Source organism: Mirounga angustirostris, unplaced genomic scaffold (assembly GCF_029215605.1).
Source record: "Mirounga angustirostris isolate CCGP_5_RB_7025 unplaced genomic scaffold, mMirAng1.0.hap1 SCAF_15, whole genome shotgun sequence".
In the NCBI taxonomy this organism is placed as follows: domain Eukaryota; kingdom Metazoa; phylum Chordata; class Mammalia; order Carnivora; family Phocidae; genus Mirounga; species Mirounga angustirostris.
Window position 1 is genome coordinate 47,322,668 of NW_026991723.1, and position 21,032 is coordinate 47,343,699.

The 21,032-nt window shown below is 37.7% G+C and overlaps 1 long non-coding RNA gene across 1 annotated transcript in view; it reads left to right on the forward strand.

Moving 5' to 3' along the window:
• LOC135362759 (uncharacterized) overlaps positions 1–15,957 on the forward strand; it is a 241,342-nt gene extending 225,385 nt beyond the window's left edge. Inside the window, exons 7-11 of the long non-coding RNA XR_010407885.1 lie at positions 1,790–1,966; positions 10,692–10,804; positions 11,175–11,253; positions 12,235–12,347; positions 13,437–15,957. This is a non-coding gene — a long non-coding RNA (uncharacterized LOC135362759). The remainder of the gene's footprint in view (positions 1–1,789; positions 1,967–10,691; positions 10,805–11,174; positions 11,254–12,234; positions 12,348–13,436) is intronic.
• The last annotated feature ends 5,075 nt before the right edge of the window (positions 15,958–21,032 follow it).

Sequence of the window (21,032 nt, forward strand, 5' to 3'; positions counted from 1 at the left end):
ACAAATTAGTCTGTGATGACTAGATGGAGACAACTGATTTGCTCATGACACTGTATTTAACATTCTAAACAAATGAAAGTAAAACCCAGAGGAAGAGTTATGATACAAAATGCATTAAGGCTTCCCTGTCACAAGTCAGGCAGTGACATTGCTGGAGGTAGAGATTCCCAATTCCCAGAACACGAAGTGTCATTTCCTAACTAACTATAATTGGTTTTCAAACTGAGACCTAGAATCTTCAGGTGTATATTCTGCAGAGTGGTACACACCACCATGGATAAAAGTTACCCTCCTCCACCATGCTTTCTCATCTTTCTGTTTCACTGCCTTACCTGCTTAAAAGCTAGGTAATCTCTTAAGCTTTTGTACGCTGTAAGCTTGCTTTTTAACACCTTTTTGGTTTTGATACAACCTTGTTTTCGTAAGAATATGTAACAGAATTTTAAAGCGATGTTTAACTCGATCACGATGTTGCCTTATTTTTCTATATATTTTTTAAATTAATTTATTTATTTGCGAGAGAGAGAATGAGAGACAGAGAGCATGAGAGGGAGGAGGGTCAGAGGGAGAAGCAGACTCCCTGCTGAACAGGGAGCCTGATGTGGGACTCGATCCCGGGACTCCAGGATCATGACCTGAGCCGAAGTCAGTCGCTTAACCAACTGAGCCACCCAGGCGCCCATTTTTCTATATTTTGTATAGAAGTTACTCTTACGGATGGGTCGTGCCATAGGGCAGAAGAAAAATAGACAAATACCACATGATGTCCTGAGTTCTTCTTTTTTTTTTTTTTTTTAAGATTTTATTTATTTATTTGAGAGAGAGAATGAGATAGAGAGCATGAGAAGGGGGAGGGTCAGAGAGAGAGGCAGACTCCCTGCTGAGCAGGGAGCCCGAAGTGGGACTTGATCCCAGGACTCCAGGATCATGACCTGAGCTGAAGGCAGTCACTTAACCAACTGAGCCACCCAGGCGCCCGATGTCCTGAGTTCTTTAAGCTTAATTCATGTAGTATTTGGTAATATGGAAACAAAAAGGAAAATGTAAGAACATATAAAGGTTCTCGCAGATTGTTATCACTTGGATAAAGTAAAAAAGTATAAGAGTAATCATTTGATTTTTGTTTTTCTTTCAATTCCTTTAAATTTGCAGTTATTTTTTGTTTTCCTAGTGTTATAAACGGTATATTTTCATTGTGAGGGAGTCTCAAATGTATAGGCTACTTAATCAAATATATGTTCTGTAATTATAAATATCAAGACTAAAATCCTATTTAGTGATGTCTTGAATTATGATGAAAACCTTGACATGTAATAATTTCACCCCTTTCTTCTTTATCCTCTCAATTTTGTTTGTTGTTATTAATATACAGACATGTCTTCCCATTAGGATCTAAACATTTTAAAGGCAGGTAGTATGACTTGTTCAATCTTGTATCCTTCACTTCTTGCAAAATGCCTGATTCACAGAAGGTACTTGTATGATTAAATGAAGCAATTCCCATCATGAGCACTCTGCTCAAGCAAGTCAGTAAACATGTTGAAATGCTGAGTATGGAATGGTGTGCTTTGGTTGTCAAGTCACCTGGGAAAACATCTCGATAAACAAATCCAACTATTGCAACCAATTATTGATCTACTCTTTAATGGATCAACTCTGGAGATGGAAAGTCTCACGGCTTCATATCTTTCAGAAGACTCCAAACTCTTAGAGTAAACATTTGTATTCTAATCAATATGGAGTTTTAATTTTATTTTTTTTTTAATTTTTTAAATTTATTTTTTGACAGAAAGAGACAGCAAGAGAGGGAACACAAGCAGTGGGAGTGGGAGAGTGAGAAGCAGGCTTCCTGCTGAGTAGGGAGCCCGATGCGGAGCTTGATGCCCAGACCCTGGGACCATGACCTGAGCCGAAGGCAGACGCTTAACCGACTGAGCCACCCAGGAGCCCAGGAATTTTAATTTTAGTGAGTAGTAATTTTGAATATACATACACATATATCTATCTATATGTAATGAAGTCAAATCTCTAATACAATGCTTTACATTGGAGTGGCATATTGGACTAAGGAATCTGATTGACCTTTCATTCAAATCCCACATTCAATATTTACTGGTTGCATGGCAGTAGGTAATGCTTGAAACTCTCTGACCATGAATTGTTTCATTTAGTTTTTAAATTTGTAAATGAGAAGAATCATGATCAATACATGGGATGACTTTGAAGTTTCCTTCCCCTTAAACCTATGTAAATATGTAGGAAAAGTATAGCCTCTCTTCATATTAATTTTGTTAGGAATTTATACTTGAAAATAAATAAATTTAATATGACAAAATTAGAGAGATAACTCAGTCAAATCTTAAATTTGACTTAGGCTTTTATGGCTAGTGGGAAGAGCAATCAACACGTATTCTACCTATGATGTATATACATAATATTCAAAGTTTATTAGTCACTAAATATTTATTGGTGAGGTTTCAATGGCCTGCCCACTTGGCACATCTTTTGATACTAATAATGGAAATAAAAGCTACCTTGTTTCATAACTTTACAGCTTGCAAACTTTCACACACATTTAATCCTTTGTCACCAACTGATAATGAAATGTTTTCTAATTATTATGCATCATTGGACAGGGTGAGCCTGAAGGCCAAAAGCAGTTAACAGGTATTAATTATAGTCATTTACTTTCCCCTGAACTTTAATTGACATTCTCTCAGGTTAAAATCCTTAAGTATTCTATACGTTTGCTTCCTTTGGTCTCTCCTCTATTCATTTGTCTTTTAAACATATCATGTATTGTCCAATTTATAAAATTTTGTGGCTCAATCTAGGGTGTCTCCTACTGCAAATGATTAAAGCACGTTGCTAAGATTTCCTTGTTTTTTATTGAGCATATAGTAATCTGTGCTGGAAACAGAATAAATAAATTCCAAAGCTGGTTATTAAAACTGAAAACAGTTAAGAAAGACTATTTTTACCCAGTCCAGTCATGCAGATATAGTTTGGTTGGCTAATATTACGTTGATTTGGAAATCATAAAACATGTGGATCATTGTGATTTGGGATCCTATTAGAAATTGAGCACCAAAGAGCTTTGCAGAGTTTTGTGAGGGCATTGAGTTCAGTGGCTCTGAGCCTTCCTCATCTTACAGACCCAATCATACTGTCAAAGAAATTGAGTCTCATCATCATGAGAACAAAAACTCTTTTCTCCTTAAGAAGACGATTGATATTTACAGCTAATCTTTAAATACATATAGTAAATTATATATAATTATATATATTTAAAATATGTAGTAAATTATAATGACATGAAGTTGAAGGGGAGTAATATTGGGATCAGTTTTATTTCTATGATTTAAAACACAAATTGAGGGGCACCTGGGTGGCTCAGTCCGTTAAGCAGCCAACTCTTGCTTTCAGCTCAGGTGATGATCTCAGGGTCCTGGGATCAAGCTCTGCAACAGGCTCTGCCCTCAGTGGGGAGTCTGCTTGTGGATTTTCTCTGTCCTTCTACCTCTGCCCCTCCCCCCACTCATGCGCATGCTCTCTCTCTTTCTCTCAAAATAAATAAATAAATAAATAAATCTTTAAAAAAACACAAATTTACAAAAATGGCTATCCCATTTGTAGTTGAAGACTAGAATAAGACAGCACAATATAAATTTCTTCATACGTAAGTATAAAATGAAAAGACGATATAAGCTGTCATACATGGTATTTGAAAAACAACAGAAAACAGGATGACGTAGAGAATAAATTCTTTACAAATGCCATAAAAACCCTATCTAATTGGTAGTATACATATACCCTGCTTTAGTATTTACATTTCCTATTTCTTGTAGTACATTGCATATTTGTCCCAAACCTTGACCTTTACTCTTCCCTGTATATAAGCACTTTGTACATGACTATGGTTCTTCCTGTTAGAGAACATATTTCCCTGGCCCTTGACTTAGGTTCATCCATGTGACATGCTTTGGTTAATAGAATAAGGAAGGAGTAACAGTATGCCAGCTCTAGGCTGGGCTTTAAGTGAACTGGCATGATGTCTCAACCACATCCAGCCCAGATCAGCTGACTTCCAGTGGACCCACAGATGTATGAGTGAACCAAGCTTAGATATACTGGTTACCTTAAGTGGTTACCTAGCTGTTTTCTGTCTGACTCTATTTCTCTCTCTATTGATCTGTCAATCTTTTGATGTATCAGTTTATCCTATCTATCTATCTATCTATCTATCTATCTATCTATCTATCTATCATCTATCTATCTAATGCCATACTCTGTTGTGGATTAAAGTGTGAAATATTTATGGATCTAGATTAAAGTTTGAAATATTTATGAATTTTTGATTTCTTGTTTCAGGGAAGTGAGATATTATTTGCCCAACACTCTCTTGTGGACTATGGGTAGAAAGAGGGCAGAAAAGTGCTGCAATATGACGTTAGTATGCATCGTCCTCTATCAAGATATTTGTTCTAATTTCAAAGTAATGAGGACTAGAGGCAAGAATTTTTTTTTAATGTTTCAGATAGTTTTGATGTGCTTCATGGTATGGAAAAGAATCTGGAAAAGCCCATTAGATCTCAGAACTAATTAAGCCAATATTTACTGATCACCTACTGTGGGCCAGAATGTACTGGAGGTACTGAATATGCAGTAGTAAGCAAGAGACACATGATCCCTGCCGCCCTGGTCTGGTGGAGAAAACTGATAGTATTAGTCCACGTCGCACTGGTAGCTACATAGTGACTAATTAGGACAAGTAACGTGAAGGAAAAACACAAGATGCTGTGGGAGCACATAATAAGGAGTTTTTATCATAGACTGTAGGCTTGTTATGTGGCATTTCAGCCAAATGTGAAAGATAAGTAGAAATGAATCAGGATAAAAGAAGTAAGGTTTAGAGAAAAGCATTGCATTCTGAGGAGTAATCTGGGCAAAGATTCAAAAAAGGAACGCATGTGGTATATTCGTAAAAAAAAAAAAAAAAAGCCAGTGTGACTTGGGAGTGAGCAAGAGAGGCCTGTGAGGAGGCTGGACACAATGCAGGAAATATACTACATAGGGCCCCGTAGGCTTTTTAAAAATTGGGGGCTTTATCCTACGTTCAATGAGAAGATATCCAAAGACTTTTAAACAGAATTATATTCAAATTTGTATTTTAAAAGATCATTCTGGATGTAGTATGGCAAAAAATGAGGGAGCGGAAAATGGAGGCAGGGAGGCCAACACGGTGGTGGCCATGGGTCAGGTGCGAGATGAAAGTGGGTTAGATTGGGGCTGTAAGGGAATTTTGAAAGTAAACTTCAGAATGTTACGGGGGATTGGCTATTGAAAGTACTTAGATTAGCCATTAATGTATGATAAGTATCCCCAAATCTCAATGACATACAACAATAGCATTTGCTTAGCTCATACACTATGGGTGGGTTATCTATCCTGGGCCTTTAGGCAGCTGTGCCCTGTGCCTTCTCAATCCTGGTCCCATACACACTTTCGTGTGCTGGCTCTTTATTGTTGTTTCATAGTGTGATCCTCCCGTTTCACTTGACTAGATTGTAGCTTCTTGAGAATATGCACTATTTTTCATACTTTAGGAATATTCTCCAAAATATAGTTAAGGGCATGACTACATAAATGGTAGAATCTTAATAAGTGTTGGCTTATCTACCAATTTGTATAAAGCCAAGCTAATTGCTCTGAAATTTTTTTTTAAAGATTTTATTTATTTATTTGAGAGAGAATGAGAGAGAGAGCACATGAGAGGGGGGAGGGTCAGAGGGAGAAGCAGACTCCCTGCAGAGCAGGGAGCCCGATGCGGGACTCGATCCTGGGACTCCGGGATCATGACCTGAGCCGAAGGCAGTCGCTTAACCAACTGAGCCACCCAGGCGCCCTAATTGCTCAGAATTTTGAAGGGGTATATTGAATCACTTTCTGATTGATTGATTGATTGATGCAATAATGTATTAATTTTCCCAGTCCTTTATTTAGCAGTCAGGGTACTAGGACCTGAGGATTCAGAAAATTCCAAAACCTTATCCCTATTCTCTTGGAATTCGGTCTAGTAGGAGTGAGAGACCTATAAAGGAAAATAATTTGTGCCTTTCAGTCTGCATTATCATTGAATACCATTACCGGACCATTAAAAAAAAATTACCCGTAAAAAATATATTCTTGCAAAATAACCATGAAAATTTCAGACTGATAAGTCTGAACTATGTAGTCTGAATGCAGTGAACTCTGTCCATATCCTTGCAAAGATCAGTTAGCCTCATTCCAAACTCCAAAGTGTAGCTTAATTTAACCAAAACAATCTTCCCACTTCTACCTTCCACACACAAACCTGTTCTTGCCTCTGGCCCATTCATTGCAGCTTCCGAAGGCCAATATTCAGTGAGTAATGTTGAAATGAATTTTATCCTTCACAAGGAGCTCAAAAATCTAAATGTAAGAAGAGAAATAATTTGACAAATTCTATTTAAGCTCCCATATGTCTCCTAATTCCAGATATTATATGAGCATTGTGGAGATCCTTAAAACTAATACACACAAACAAAAAGAGGACTTTATGGCTTCTGGTTAGAATTAATGAAAAACAATCTTTCTCTTGAAGAGATTTTATCATGGAAGAGAAGAACATTCTCTGCTGTTTTGCTCCCAGTTATTATTTAGCAACTGAGCGCTGATATGGAAACCATAGAAGAGCTTATTTTAAACTATTTTTAGTTCTGAAGACTTATAACAAAATAAAGAGATTACTCCATCTTTAAATTTTTTTTTAAGATTATTTATTTATTTGACAGAGAGAAAGAGTGAGAGAGTATAGGCAGGAGGAGCGGCAGGGGGAGAGGGAGAAGCAGACTCCCTGCTGAGCAGGAAGCCCCATGAGGGACTTGATCCCAGGACCCTGGGATCATGACCTGAGCTGAAGGCAGATGCTTAACCGACTGAGCCACCCAAGCACCCCTCCAGCTCTAATTTTTTAAAGAAAACTGTAAGACTCCCCCATCTTTAATACTATTTTATAACACCGGTGAATAGATTATCTCTACAGAAAAGTGTCAAATGCATCAGCTAGCTACATATGAGATTATGTTAGGAAATCTTGCCAAATATGAACATGATGGCTTTCTCAGCCAAGATAGAAAGTCTGCAGTAATTATTTTTGTTATTCATATTTCAAATTCACTTGGTCTCAAATATCCAAGTAATTGAAGCAAAATTAGAAATTTTACCCGTGGAATGAGTGCTAAAATGATTTAAGGTCTAGTAAAAAGCTGTGGTTAAACTGAAAAAGAGACATTTCCATAGTTATTTTTAGAGTCTTTTTTTCCTTCTACACCAATGTTTTCTTTTTAATTTAAATATTTTGCTCTCTTGGTTTGAAAGTAGACAATAAAAAAGTGATTCCACGTAACTGAATTACTAGTCGAACTGCAGATGTTAGGTTTTAAACAAAATTATTGATCACCTAGGTGTAAAAATGTTGTAATTTCTGGGGCGCCTGGGTGGCTCAGTTGGTTAAGTGTCTGACTCTTGATTTTGGCTCAGGTCATGATCTCAGGGTCCTGAGACCAAGCCCCTCATTGGGCTCCATGCTCAGTGTGGAGTCTGCTTGTCCCTTTCCCTCTGCTCTTCCCCAGCTCTCTCTTTCTGTCTCTCAAAAATAAATAAAATCTTGGGGCGCCTGGGTGGCTCAGTTGGTTAAGCGACTGCCTTCGGCTCAGGTCATGATCCTGGAGTCCCGGGATCGAGTCCCGCATCGGGCTCCCTGCTCGGCAGGGAGCCTGCTTCTCCCTCTGACCCTCCCCCCTCTCATGCTCTCTCTATCTCAGTCTCTTTCTCAAATAAATAAATAAAAAATAAAATCTTAAAAAAAAAGAAAAATAAATAAATAAATAAAATCTTGAAAAAAATGTTGCAATTTCTTTTTATGAAATTTCCATGAGGAATAGGAAGAAAATTTTTTTTGCTAGGTTAAACCTATAAAATTTGAGAATTTTTATTAGCTGATATTCCAAGGCAAATTTAGGCCTGTAGGGCAAAGTTTGTGTACCTTAATTTATAATCATACACAGAGAGATGATACTTAAAATTTTGCTGCATGCCTTATAAGAGATATTTCCCTTCTCAAATCCAGCCATTTACTACCACCGAAAACTTAATTCAAAATAGTCCACTCTCTCTGGCATTTATACACACACTCCTTTTTATACATTATATACACATGTACATGTTTTGTTTGTTTGTTTTTTGTTTTTAGAGAGAGAGAGTGCACCGATGGAGAGAGGGAGAGAGAGAATCTTAAGCAGGCTCCACACTCAGTGTGAAGCACCCCGTGGGGATAGATCTCAGGACCCGAGCCGAAATCAAGAGTTGGATGCTTAACTGACTGAGCCACTCAGGAGCCCCTCACGTACATACATTTTTTAAAAATTTAACGAGATCTTACCACAAACATTTACACATTATGAGATGGATTATCGTTTTAAGAGTTTGTCTTTGTGACTCTTTAGTGTCATTCTATATAGATATACAACATTATTCATAAGTGCAATGTATTCCCTAAAACTGACATGCCATGACTTATTTAATTATCCTGACAGCAATTTGATTGATTTGGTTTATTTGCTTTAGAAGAATACAACAATGAACTTTCTTACACATGAATCATTGAACAAATATGAATGCTATAGGCTAAATATATAGAAGTAAAATTCGTGCACGTGGCTTACAGAAATGTTAAGTTTTGATAGATATTGACAAAAATACCCTCTGAAAATGGTTAGTGACTTCAAATTCTCACCAGTGGGTTATGAAAGTACCTGTTCTTTAATATCCTCCCCAAAATAAATACTATCAAGCTTCAAAAGTTTATATAACCTGAGGAGTAAAAACTATAGTCATATTGTTTCAGTTTCAATTCCCCTGATTGCTACTAAGGTTTAGCATAATTTCATATATATGTAGTAGGCAGTTTTTCTTTCTGTGAATTCTTTCCTTGTATCTTTTGTCTAATTTTTTTAAGATTTGCTTATTTATTTGAGAGAGGGGAGGGGCCAAGGGAGAGGGTGAGAGAGTATCTTCAAGTAGACTCCCCGCTGAGCATGGAGCCCAACGTGGGGCTTCAGCCCCACAACCCAGGAGATCATGACCAGAGCTGAAATCAAGAGTCGGTTGCTCAACTGACTGAGCCACCTGGGCACCCCTTTTATCTAATTTCTTATAAGATCATTGCCCCTTTTCCTAGTTATGTGGGAGATATCTCTGTACAATGGTCATTGCTACTTGTTTCTTAAACTTTTTTGCAAATATTTTCTTTCAGTATTGTCTTTTATTATTGCTATTGTTATGATCTTTGCCAAAAAGAAATGTGAGGATTTTTATATAATTTATCTGTTAATTATTTTCTTTAGTTTGTGGGAGGCCCTTTCTCATTACTCAAGATTAAAAAACCATTATTCTATTTAAAAATTTTTTTAAATGTTACTTACATTCGCACTTTAATCATTTGGTAATTTATTTTATGTATGGTGTTCAGTAGGGATCTAATATAATCTTAAAGGGCTAGTTGCACCTTTTAAATAATCCAACTTTTTCCTGCTAATTTAAATTTCCATTTTCTCTCACATATTAATACACACACAAGTGCGCATGTGCACACACGCACATTTGCCTCTTCTGGACTCTCCGATTTGTTCCCTTCATCTACTTGTCTATTCTATTCCTGTGCCAATAAACTGCTTGCATCCTCATAGTTTCACAGTAGGTTTTGATGTTTGTTATGGCAAGTCATCCCAGTTGTCCCTCCCAGATAGCCTTGTCTAGTTCCATAGAAGTCCTATTATGAATTTGACTGAGATCATATTGAATTTATAATTATTTGATGGAGAATTATGGTCTCTTCAGTGTTGAGTGTAGGGATTCTTAGTTATGCAGTCATCGTGATATTTGGAATTTCCCCTTTCCTTGTCTATGGATGATATTTCTATTTAGGTTGCTTCCAGATTGTGGGCAAGCTGTGGAACATGCTGTGGGGTTTACCCCTAGCTTCCTTCTGGGCACTCACCTGCTGCTTTATTCAGGGCCAAATGTGACGTCCTACATCTATTGATTCTGGCTCTGAAGATCTTCCAACCATGCCTAGCTCTGCAGCAGTTCTCACCTCTATGTGTTTTGAAAAAAACCATGCTTCCCTCTGGTTTTGATTTTCTGAGACACAATCCCATTGACTTTCTATCATGTAGGAATGTCTCCCATTTCTTGTTTCTCAACAACACTTTGGATTAAAACATAGTCCACCACAGTTTTGGTAATTTTCAATCGAAAGGTGATTTACCCACTCTTGTCACATTTTCAGCAAGTTCTCGAAAATATTTTCTGGGAGAAAGAAATTAACAAGGCCCCGGTGAGATTCTGTTTCTGTATTTGTAAGGCCAAGGTGATGAAACCCTCTTTTACAGGGCTGTTTGGGAGTTTTAAATGAGACACACACGAATCTTAATCTCCTACCGTAAGATACATTCAATAAATATCAAAGAACCTCCCTTTTCTTTCATGTTAACAAAAACTCACCTCATTAAAAAAAAAAAAAATTCTGACCTAAGGGTTGTGGAAATGTTACCGGTGCAAAACAGAACCATCCTGCGCTAGCATCTACAGCATCTGAAATTTCTCAGGTACACGTTGCCTCCAGCAACGCCACGGGCAGCACGATAGGAACTGGAATGTGGGGAGCATTCTGGATGTGTCTGGCCTGATGACCGGGATGTAAGAGCAGCCGGAACACTCGGTGAGAAAAATGATATCGGGGTATTCCCAAGAAATGACAGTGACGCCGTCTGCCCTGTCGAGCTTCTTAGCTGTTGTTTAGCTGCTGCCGTGGCAATTCATTTCCTCCGCGACATCTCAGCGGAGGTAGATGGCAGAGCAGCCACATCACAGACAAGGTGGCCTCATTGCACTAATAGCCTCGTAGCAGCTTTCCAAGCGCTGACCGCTGGTTGCGCTAATTAGAATGTAGCTTTAAAAAGCGATCGGCTGTCCTGTTTGTAATTATAAGCAATTATTGCGTGCGCTCTGTCAAAATCAAGGTGAAAAACTTACAAGGACCTGTGAAATACTAAGCTTTTTGCTTACTTGTTCGTTTTTTTTGTTTTTAGCTCGTACTTGAATGCCTGTAAAAAAGTAGAGGCTGGTAGCAGGTATTAATAGGGCCATCACCGATGAGAAATAGAAAAGGTGAGTGATGGTCTCTGAATAATACGCGGTAAGTCAGGGTAAAGCACGGATCTATGATGGATTTTCTGGCATTTAGACTAGTGTTTTCCTCTCGGGTCTGTAATGCTGCTTTTCTTTTCCCTTTTGATGTACACGAAGGGCATGTGCTCTGACGCTAAATTTTGCTCTTTCACAGCAGCGTTGGCATCCAAATCAAAACATAAATAAATAAACAAAGAAAGAAGTACTGTCCGAGTCTAGAAGCATCTACAGTGAATTTGAAATTTCAAGGGCAACTTGGAGGTACCAGTGATTCATGAAGCAGGAATGTTAGCCAAGCCTGATGTAATATTTTATATGAAGGGCTTTTCACTCACAAAGGGCTCAGTATTTAATAAAACTAAATATCCAAAGGCATCCATTTCATCCTACACAGACTAATGATGTGCAAATCGGATTGGATGGACCTGAGAAGTCATTTAACATACAGCAAGTGTTTATAGCAACTGAGCTAAGCGGATAAAAAGACCCTGTTCTTTTGAAACTACAGGGGAAGGCTCTAAGCAGGCGGCCCCAGGCATCTAGCTCAGCTGGCTCTGTCCAGGTCTCCTGGCTGTGGGGACACAACCATGGGCCAGCTATATTTGCTAACCACACATTAAAAGTTATGAAATGTTTATTTTTGGCTTCTCGGGCTAGGGAAAGTTAAAGATCATATCTGTAACCAAATAAGCTTATGAGCCCTCTATACTTCAGGCCTTCTCTGTAACCTTAGTCTGCGCAAACAAACTCAGATTTATCCCTTTTATAAGGGAGAAGAGATTATCATTCCTTATCGGCGAGCCGCCACAAGTCCTGAATTATATACAGCTGCTAACATCAGAATTATTTTGAGCCTTATGCTTTTGTGAGATTAATGTTGTGAAGACCAGCACCACCATCTGTCTGCCTCTTGGAGACCAGGATCTTACTTGCTTCTATTGGAACTGTTCTTTCTCCTAGGAAAAACAGCATGCGAGTACCACACAAGAAACTCCTGGTGTCAAGTTTTTAAATTGTTTTGAGGAAGCCACTCTGTTACAACCCATCCCATGTCCCTGTTGTGTGGGACATAGGTAAGCTATACAACTTGTTCATATAGTCCATCTGGTCCTCAAAAAAGATTTGGACATTTGCAATTAACACTTTCTTCCTAGAAATATTTAACACATTGGCTTTTAGAGCTCTTCGCTCTATTCTGGATTCTATTCCTAAGGCCAGATTAAGTTGGAATAGACATATGATAAAATCTCATTGGTCTGAGTTTATGGAAAAGGGAGGGGCAAGAATGTCACTGGGAAGTATAGATTATTTTAGGTGAAAATAATGGTGAAAGTACATTTGACGACTAGAGTCCGGCTAACAGCGTTTGCCTGTGCATGCTTTGATAAATGAATAAGAATACACTGCTATTTCCTCATAATTCTGTGCTTTTGCTACCCTGGCAAAAGTTATGGCAGCACACAAAATTTAGCCTAGAGTTTCCTGACAGCTAAGACAAGTGAAAACTGTTGGCATTTGTGGTGATATTTGTCAGATAAGAGGAAACACACAATTTTCTGAACAGGGATAACATTTTTACTGACATTGAACTGAAGGTAAAATTATTGCTCCTTATATAGTTACTAGTCCAAAGTAGTTAACAGATTTTCTTCTTTTGTTGAGCACCTACTATATGATCAGACACTGCTAGGTATTGAAGTTTATAGACCAATAAGACAAAGTCCCTGTACCCGAAAGGGCTAACAGTCTATATAAATAAAATGATGCATAATGATTTTATAAAGGTGTAACTTTATTCAAATCATTGTATTTTTCTTTTTCTTTCATAAACAGGGGGGCATAATATTAAATCTTAATTGATGCATGCTATCTCTTGGACAGTGCTTTCAGGACCACTCACTTAACCCAGACCAGAGAGAATTTGAGAACATGTCCATTGCACTGTCTTTCTCAAATCTCACATGTATGAAATGAGCCTTTGGCATATCTTGGGTCATAGGCTCTTCGTGGCTCATTTCTGAGATAAGAGTTTTGGGTCTTAAATACTCTGTGTTGTTGATTGAAGAATTTAGAGGCTAGACATTTAGGACACAGACTTTTAATTTTCTTGTGAAACTTTCAAGCATCCAATTAGAGTTTTGTTGTTGTTATTTTTTTGGCAGATATTTGGCCAGTCACCGTCTGTTCTTCCTGGAAATCATGGAGGCCAGCAGAAAGGACCAGTATTTTCCTCCAAGAAGATCTCTGAAACTATTTGAGCCCTTAGGCAGGCACTTGGCTGAATCCCAGAAATCTGTGCCATCTAGCACAGTGAAGGTGATTTGGGATAACTCGTGATAGACCTGCTTCTTGAGGGCAGGAATCTACAGCCTATTCACAATGCAAATTACATATTATTATCAAATAACATATTGCCAGGCATGCAGTGCTCAACAAGTGGTTGTTGAACTAAAATAAAACCAAAAGTAGACATTGGTACAGTATGGGAATTACCACATTGAATGTTCAAGTAACTCAATTGTTATAGTCACTAGGTTACAAAGATCAATACCCACAGATCCTACTCACAAGGAATTTACGATACTTTTTGGGAGGTGAACGTTAATCACTACCAGATGCTGGAGAAGAACAGAAGAAAGTAATTGATTTTGCCTCAGCAGATTGGGGAAGTCTTTATAAACCTCTTAAATGAGATAACCCTTGAGGTGTATCTTTAGGAATGAGAAGAAATTAATCAGGCAGAAAAAGATGGAAAGGTATTTCATACTGTTTTGGGTATTGCCACATAACAAAACACCTCCAAACTCACCTTGGAACAATAATGGTTGATTTTGCTCATGACTCTGAAATTTGAGCAGGGCTTGACAGGGACAGCTTATTTCTATTGAGTGTGTCTTCAGCTGGGTGGCTTGGCCATTTGTTGGCCATTTGTTGGTTGGTAGACCAGTCAGGGCTGCCAGCTGAAGTCCTTTCAACACAACTGCTTGGGCTTTCTCACAGCATGGCTGCTGCGTTTCAAAAGCCTGTGTTCCAAGAGACAGGAAACGGAAGTCTCTTAAGTCCTGAGCCTAGAGATTGGCACAGCATCACTTTTGCTGCCTGCCAAAGTTCAAGGAGAGGGAAAGTAGACTCCCAGAAATTTTGTATCCCTTCTTAATCCACCACATCTACAGATAACCTACCACCAGCAATGGCATACTAAATGCACGATTTGGTAACGTAGATAAACCAGTTGCGACAAAGGAATATAAGGTGACAATCGGGGGAATGGGGGGATGATGGTAGAAGAGGGGCATTGAAGCAGATAGCAGAGAGCCTTTTATACTGTGCTTTTGGGTTTTACAATCTTCTGCCCCCAGAACTGGCCTGATCATTTCTGTGTTTAGGAAGATCAGTTGGGTAGCTCTGTGAAAGCCTGACTAGAAGCAAATGGCATTGCAAACAGCATAACTGGGCAGAAACTCTTGTGATAGTTTACGAGAAAGTTGATGAACTCAGACATAAGTGGGAGTAGAGTACTAGAAAAAGAGCTGCATTTCAGTGAATTTTCAGTTACAGATTTAGAAGAAACTGGTTCCTAAATGGATGTATAATTAAGAGATAATGAATCAGGGTGGTCTTCAAGTTTCTAGCTTGAAGAATGGGAGAGACTATAGAACACAAAAAGAGAATCACATTTGGGGAAAGAGAGAGAAGATGGTGGGTTTAATTTTTTAGGACATGCTTGATTTGAGATACAGCTGGCATTATTAGGCTAAGAAGTTTGATCAGCAAGTGGTTATATGAATAAAGAACTTAAAAGGGAGGTTAGGTGTGAAACATCTAAATTTGTAGTTATAAAGCTTGAAGCACTAGTTGAAACTAGAGGAACACATGAGATAAAAAAAAAACCCACTATTTTTTGAGCAAAGAAGAAAACTGAAGGCAGACTCTGGAGGACAGAACCAAGCGAAAGGCTAACAAGACCAAAAGAAATGGAAAGGCAATAGAGGTAGAGTAAATGCCTTCTTGATCTTACAAATCAGAATGAGCAAATATTCTCAGATCTGCATCACAAAGCAAGTTGGGAAACATTATTTCCCAAACTGATTTTTATGATCCATATGTTCTGTTCAAGGATACACAAACGAGAAGGTAGGCGTATGATTTGTCTTTTATATTTGTAGCAGTTTTACAGAAGGTGGGGCTCACTAGTTACAAATACAGAAGCCTTCTCTTTTTCTTTCTCTTTGTCTCTCCTTTTTTTTTTTTTAAAGAGAGCAAGTGAGTGTGCAAGCGGGGGTGTGGAGGGGCAGAGGGAGAGAGAAAGAGATCACCTTAAGCAGGCTCCAAGCCCAACACACACGGGGCTTGATCTGACAACCCTGAGATCATGACTTGAGTTGAAACCAAGATTCGGACGCTTAACCAACTGAGCCACTCAGGAGCCCCAGAAGCTTTCTATTTTTTAATTATAAAACTATAAAAGCATTCAAAAAGATTAGAAAATAGATTCTGTTTCTTCAATATGTGTGGTCTAGCCCTTCTAGAAGAGCCATCTTTCTTAAATAGCTCCTTTCATCTCTAGTTATCAGTGTCATTTACTTGGCTATGAAGTCACTAATTCATCTAATACCTACTATCCTAGCACAGCAGGGTAAGTAAAATGTACCTAGCTGTAAATTTGGGAAAGAATGTCATCACTTAAGTTGGTTAAGGGCTTTCTCTAAACTACCGTAATTCTTGGGTCAGAAACTATTAGAAATTTGAATGTTTACTTTGAATATTAATAATGAAGGCAACTCAACATCTCTTTTTTTTTTAAATTTTTTTAAAGATTTTATTTATTTATTTGAGAGAGAGAATGAGATAGAGAGAGCATGAGGGGGGGGAGGGTCAGAGGGAGAAGCAGACTCCCTGCCGAGCAGGGAGCCTGATGCGGGACTCCATCCCGGGACTCCAGGATCATGACCTGAGCCGAAGGCAGTTGCTTAACCAACTGAGCCACCCAGGCGCCCAAGATTTTTTTTTTTTTTAAAGATTTTTAAAGATTTTATTTATTTATTCATGAGAGACAGAGAGAGAGAGAGAGAGAAGCAGAGGGAGAAGCAGGCTCCCAAGGAGCAGGGAGCCTGATGCGGGACTCGATCCCAGGACCCTGGGACCATGACCTGAGCCGAAGGCAGACGCTTAACTGTCTGAGCCACCCAGGCGCCCTCAAGATCTCTTTTAGTTTTTACTTGCATATCTCTTGTGGGGCCATTGGGAAGACAAAATTTACACTTGATCCCCTGTGATCCATAGGAAAGTCTACCGATAAGCTCCCCAGAAAGATGTGAACAACTTTTGTCTGTACCTCTAGGTCCTATACTGCAACCACTGAGAGCTAGCTTTGCTATGTATAGAGCCAATGGAAGCCAGAGGTAGTGGATCTTTGCCCTCCTAAGGGGAAGGCCTGGAAGAGACTTGGCATAGTTCTCAAAAGATGGTGTTACATAGACTCATTTCCCTGACCCAACCTTAGAAAGCTATGTAGCTGGGATGCCTGGGTGGCTCAGTCGGTTAAGTGTCTGCCTTCAGCTCAGGTCATGATCCCAGTGTCCTGGGATCGAGTCCCGCCTTGGGCTCCTTGCTCAGCGGGGAGGCTGCTTCTCCCTCTGCCTGCAACTCTCCCTGCTTGTGCTCTCTCTCGGATAAATAAAATAAGTAAAATCTTAAAAAAAAAAAAAAAGCTATGTAGCAACAACAACTATATACAGCAAATATCTCATTGTAGCTTTGATTTGTACTTCCCTGATAATTAATGGTGTTGAGCATCTTTTTATATACTTGTTGGTCATTTGTAAGTCTTCTACAGAGAAATGTCTATTCAAATCCTTTGTCCATTTTTTACGCGTTTTGTTGTCATTGTTGTTGTTTGGTTTTGGAGGTTTTTTTGCTATAGAGTTGTGGACGTTCCTTAAATATTTTAGAAATCAACTCCTTGTCAGATATATGGTTTGCAAATATTTTCTCCCATTCCATGGGATGCATTTTCGTTCTCTCGATTGTTTTCTTTGCTGTGAAGAAGCTTGTCGGTTACTATTCATTTATTGAGAGGGGTGATTTAGTTTCTAAGTCAAGGGGATTGCCCAACATCATGGCAATTACCCTTGTGTAACTTTAAGTAGCAGTGTTCAGAGGTAGCATGTTCTCTAAAGTTGTGTTATCTAGCAGATGGTACTGACTTTATATTAAAGCCATGAGAGTAATGAAATGATGGAAAATCGAAAACAATGATAACCACAAATCCATGCCTCATGGGAAAGGCTTTATTTTAATAAAGGAAGAGGGTGTAAATCTCTGCAAAATGTGGGGAGAGGTACTCTTTCCCCAGAGTACTTCCTGGTAGAAGACATACCAGCAAACTAACACTCTGAAGTCCAAGTTGTCAAGAAGCCTGTGTCCCTTGTAAAGTGGGAAGAAACCACGCCACAATTCTACTATTCTCTAAGCTTAATGAAATGCTAGCAGGCTGCCCTGCTGTTCCCCGAATCTTATATTTCCAGGCCTTACCACCTGTGCAACAAAAGCAAGCAATCTATTTAGAAGAGTGTTTTTCATTCTCTTAACTCTGAAGGTCTTTATTCTCAGCATGAGATTATTGCAACAACTTAACAAGCCGTGTTTTCTCCCCCTATTTTCCTTTCTTTCTTTTTGCACCTATGTCCTTTTAAGTCCATTCAGGCCTTAGGGAAACATTTAGTACTTAAGCTTTGGTTTTTCAAGCTCAATCGGGTAGAAAATCTAACACAGAATGTGTGCACAAACGATAGCTCTGGACAATAGAGACGAACAAATAGCACAAAGAGGAAAGAAGAATATGAGTGTTCAGGGAGCAGGGCTGCACTTGAATTCAATTTCCCAACAGCAGACCTGATGCTTGCTCCCAAGATTCCCAGGTTTCAAATTGGTCATATACTGAGGGCCAGTTACCTGGACAATGGAAGGAACTGGCAGTCAGTCATTATGATCTTGGTTTCTAGGTTGTTAGGAGACTAATATTAATCCTGAAATTGTATGAGGAATGTGTTCATTTGGCCATAATTGTATAGTCTTCTTGAAAGCATTTACCAGCAATGCTAATTTAACGCAAATCACCCCAGGGGAGTATTTCTGAGCTAGAAAATTGCCAATTTATTGGTTAACTCAGGATAGTTTCTCCAGATCAGAAAAAGCAACAGGAAACTCACAAAAAGATACAGGTATATATTTTCATTTTCTATCAGATGAACAATTCAGTATAAAGATTATCAGAGCACACATTGTTCTTTGAAAAACCAAGTGCCGGTGTTGGCCCCCTGTCAAAGGATCATGAATGTGACTGAGTTACATGCAATTAAAAGCATCATAAGATATTTACAGCAGGAGATAATAATGCTGTTTTCAGAAAACACTTCAATTTGAATAAATACATCAGAATGTTTCCTTTCACAGGGAAATATCTATGTAAAATAATTATTCATTCTATAGTCTTGATCTCCCTCCAAATTAAAGCATAGATTATAGGTGGCTTATTTGTGTTTGTTTTTGTTTTGTGAGAGAAAAGAAGAGTGAAAATCCCAAGAAGATTCCAAAAGTGTTACATCTTTAGAAGCAAGACAAAAAGAACCATAAGCATTTGCTTAAGCTTGTTTTTTAGAATTATTTTTACTGTTGGTAAAATTTTTACTGTTTTTCATTCCTCCTTTTGATGTTCTTCAGTCATTTACTTATTCCCTCATAGTTGTCTGATAGTAAAAGCCATGTTTCCAAATTCTTGGAAGTGAAGTTCCAAGGTTTCATTTTTGAGACAATGTATTTTTAAGCTTTATAGAGAATGGTATGATGGTCGGTGATTTCATGGATCCCTGAGCCAACTCTGTTGAGCATGATTGGTTAAAGGAATAATTTCTCACAAATGTTAGAGATCTTAGGTTGGAAGTGTAGACTTTTTTTTTTTTCTCAAAAAAGAGGTTGCTTTCTCTATTGACATGATTATGATATTCAGTTTGTCTTTACCACTGATGGCAAAGATTTGGCATCTTAACATTAAATAAACACCAGGAATAATGGGGATAGAATATTAACATAACCATTAAAATAAATAATTTAAAATTTTAAAACTTAAAAAAAAGACTTTTCCTTCAATGAGTTGTTTTAAATGTTAATATATATTAATACATATAAATATAAAATATATTATTAAAGTTGTCAAAACAATTTTTATATGTAGATAGCTGAAATGTTGTATAACAGGTTTGCTTGAAGAGAGTTGGGTAAGATTTCAATAGTTGTCCTAGTATGTATAATTTATGCAAGTATACATACATACTTGGGAAGATAGAATTGATCCAGTCTCTTAGATGTGGTTCATTTATGCTATAGTTGGACCCTATTCTGAACAACTTGGTGTTTCTAGAAGGCTACATAGTTGTAGTCACATGTGACTTTGTTATTAAATAAGTCAACATACTTCTTACGGTCAATGATCTGAATTTTAGTTTTAAGAAGTTAGATATTGAATTGTATGAATTCCTTATATATTTTGTATATTAACCACTTATCAGATATATGATTTGCAAATATTTTTTCCCATTCCTTAGGATTGCTATAGGTTGCCTTTTCATTTTGTTTGTTTTTTGCCATGCAGAAGCTTTTTAGTTCAATGTAGTCCCACTTGTTTATTTTTGCTTTTGTTGTCTTTTGTGCATTTGGTGTTTATCCAAAAAAATTATTGCCAAGACCAATGTCAAGGTGCTTTTCCCCTATGTTAAGGTATGTTCCTTCCATACTCTGTTGAGTTTTTATCATGAAAGGATGCTGTTATTTTGTCAAATGCTTTTTTTGCATCTATTGAGATGATCAGATGATTTTTATCTTTCATTCCAATAATGTGATGTGTCACATTTATTGATTTGTGAATGAATTACATCCCAAAGGTCAAACTCACTCGAACATAGTGTATGATCTTTTAATGTGCTATTGAATTCAATTTGCTAGTATTTTGTTGAGAGCTTTTACATCTATTCATCAGGGATACTGGCCTGTAGTTTTCTTTTCTTTATCTGACTTTGGTATCAGGGCAATGCTGGCCTTGTAAAATGAGTTTGGGAGTGTTCCCCTAAGAGAGTTAATCCTAAGTGCTCTTGCCACACACAAAAGAAATTCATAACTAAGTGAAGTCATAGGCATGTTAATGAGTTGATTGTTATAATCATTTCACAGTGTTTACATATAGCAAAACTTCGCATTGTACATCTTAAATATATATAATTTTATTTGTCAAGTATACCTCAATAAAGCTGGGAAAGATAAATAATTAAATGAAAAGAATTTATGCAACATTAAATAAAAAATAAATCATTATCATGTTTAAAACTTGAAAATACATTATTGTGACATTGCCAGATTTAGCAGACCTAAAATTAAATAGTTTGTTTTCTTTAAAAAACAATGGAGATTGCAGTTCGCATCTATATCTGGAATAACAGACAAAGCTATCATAATAATTGAATACAGTTATGACTCATGTTCTCCTTCCTGGCTTGCTCAAACTGTGTTTCACGTGTCAGTGTCTATCATTTACCTGGTCATAAGTTCTAGAAATCTAAGAATTATATCAGACTACTTCCTACCCCCAGGCCACTACTCCTGGTTTGCCATCTGATTCTAATTTATTTTTTTTATTATGTTATGTTAATCACCATACATTACATCATTAGTTTTTGATGTAGTGTTCCATGATTCTTTGTTTGCGT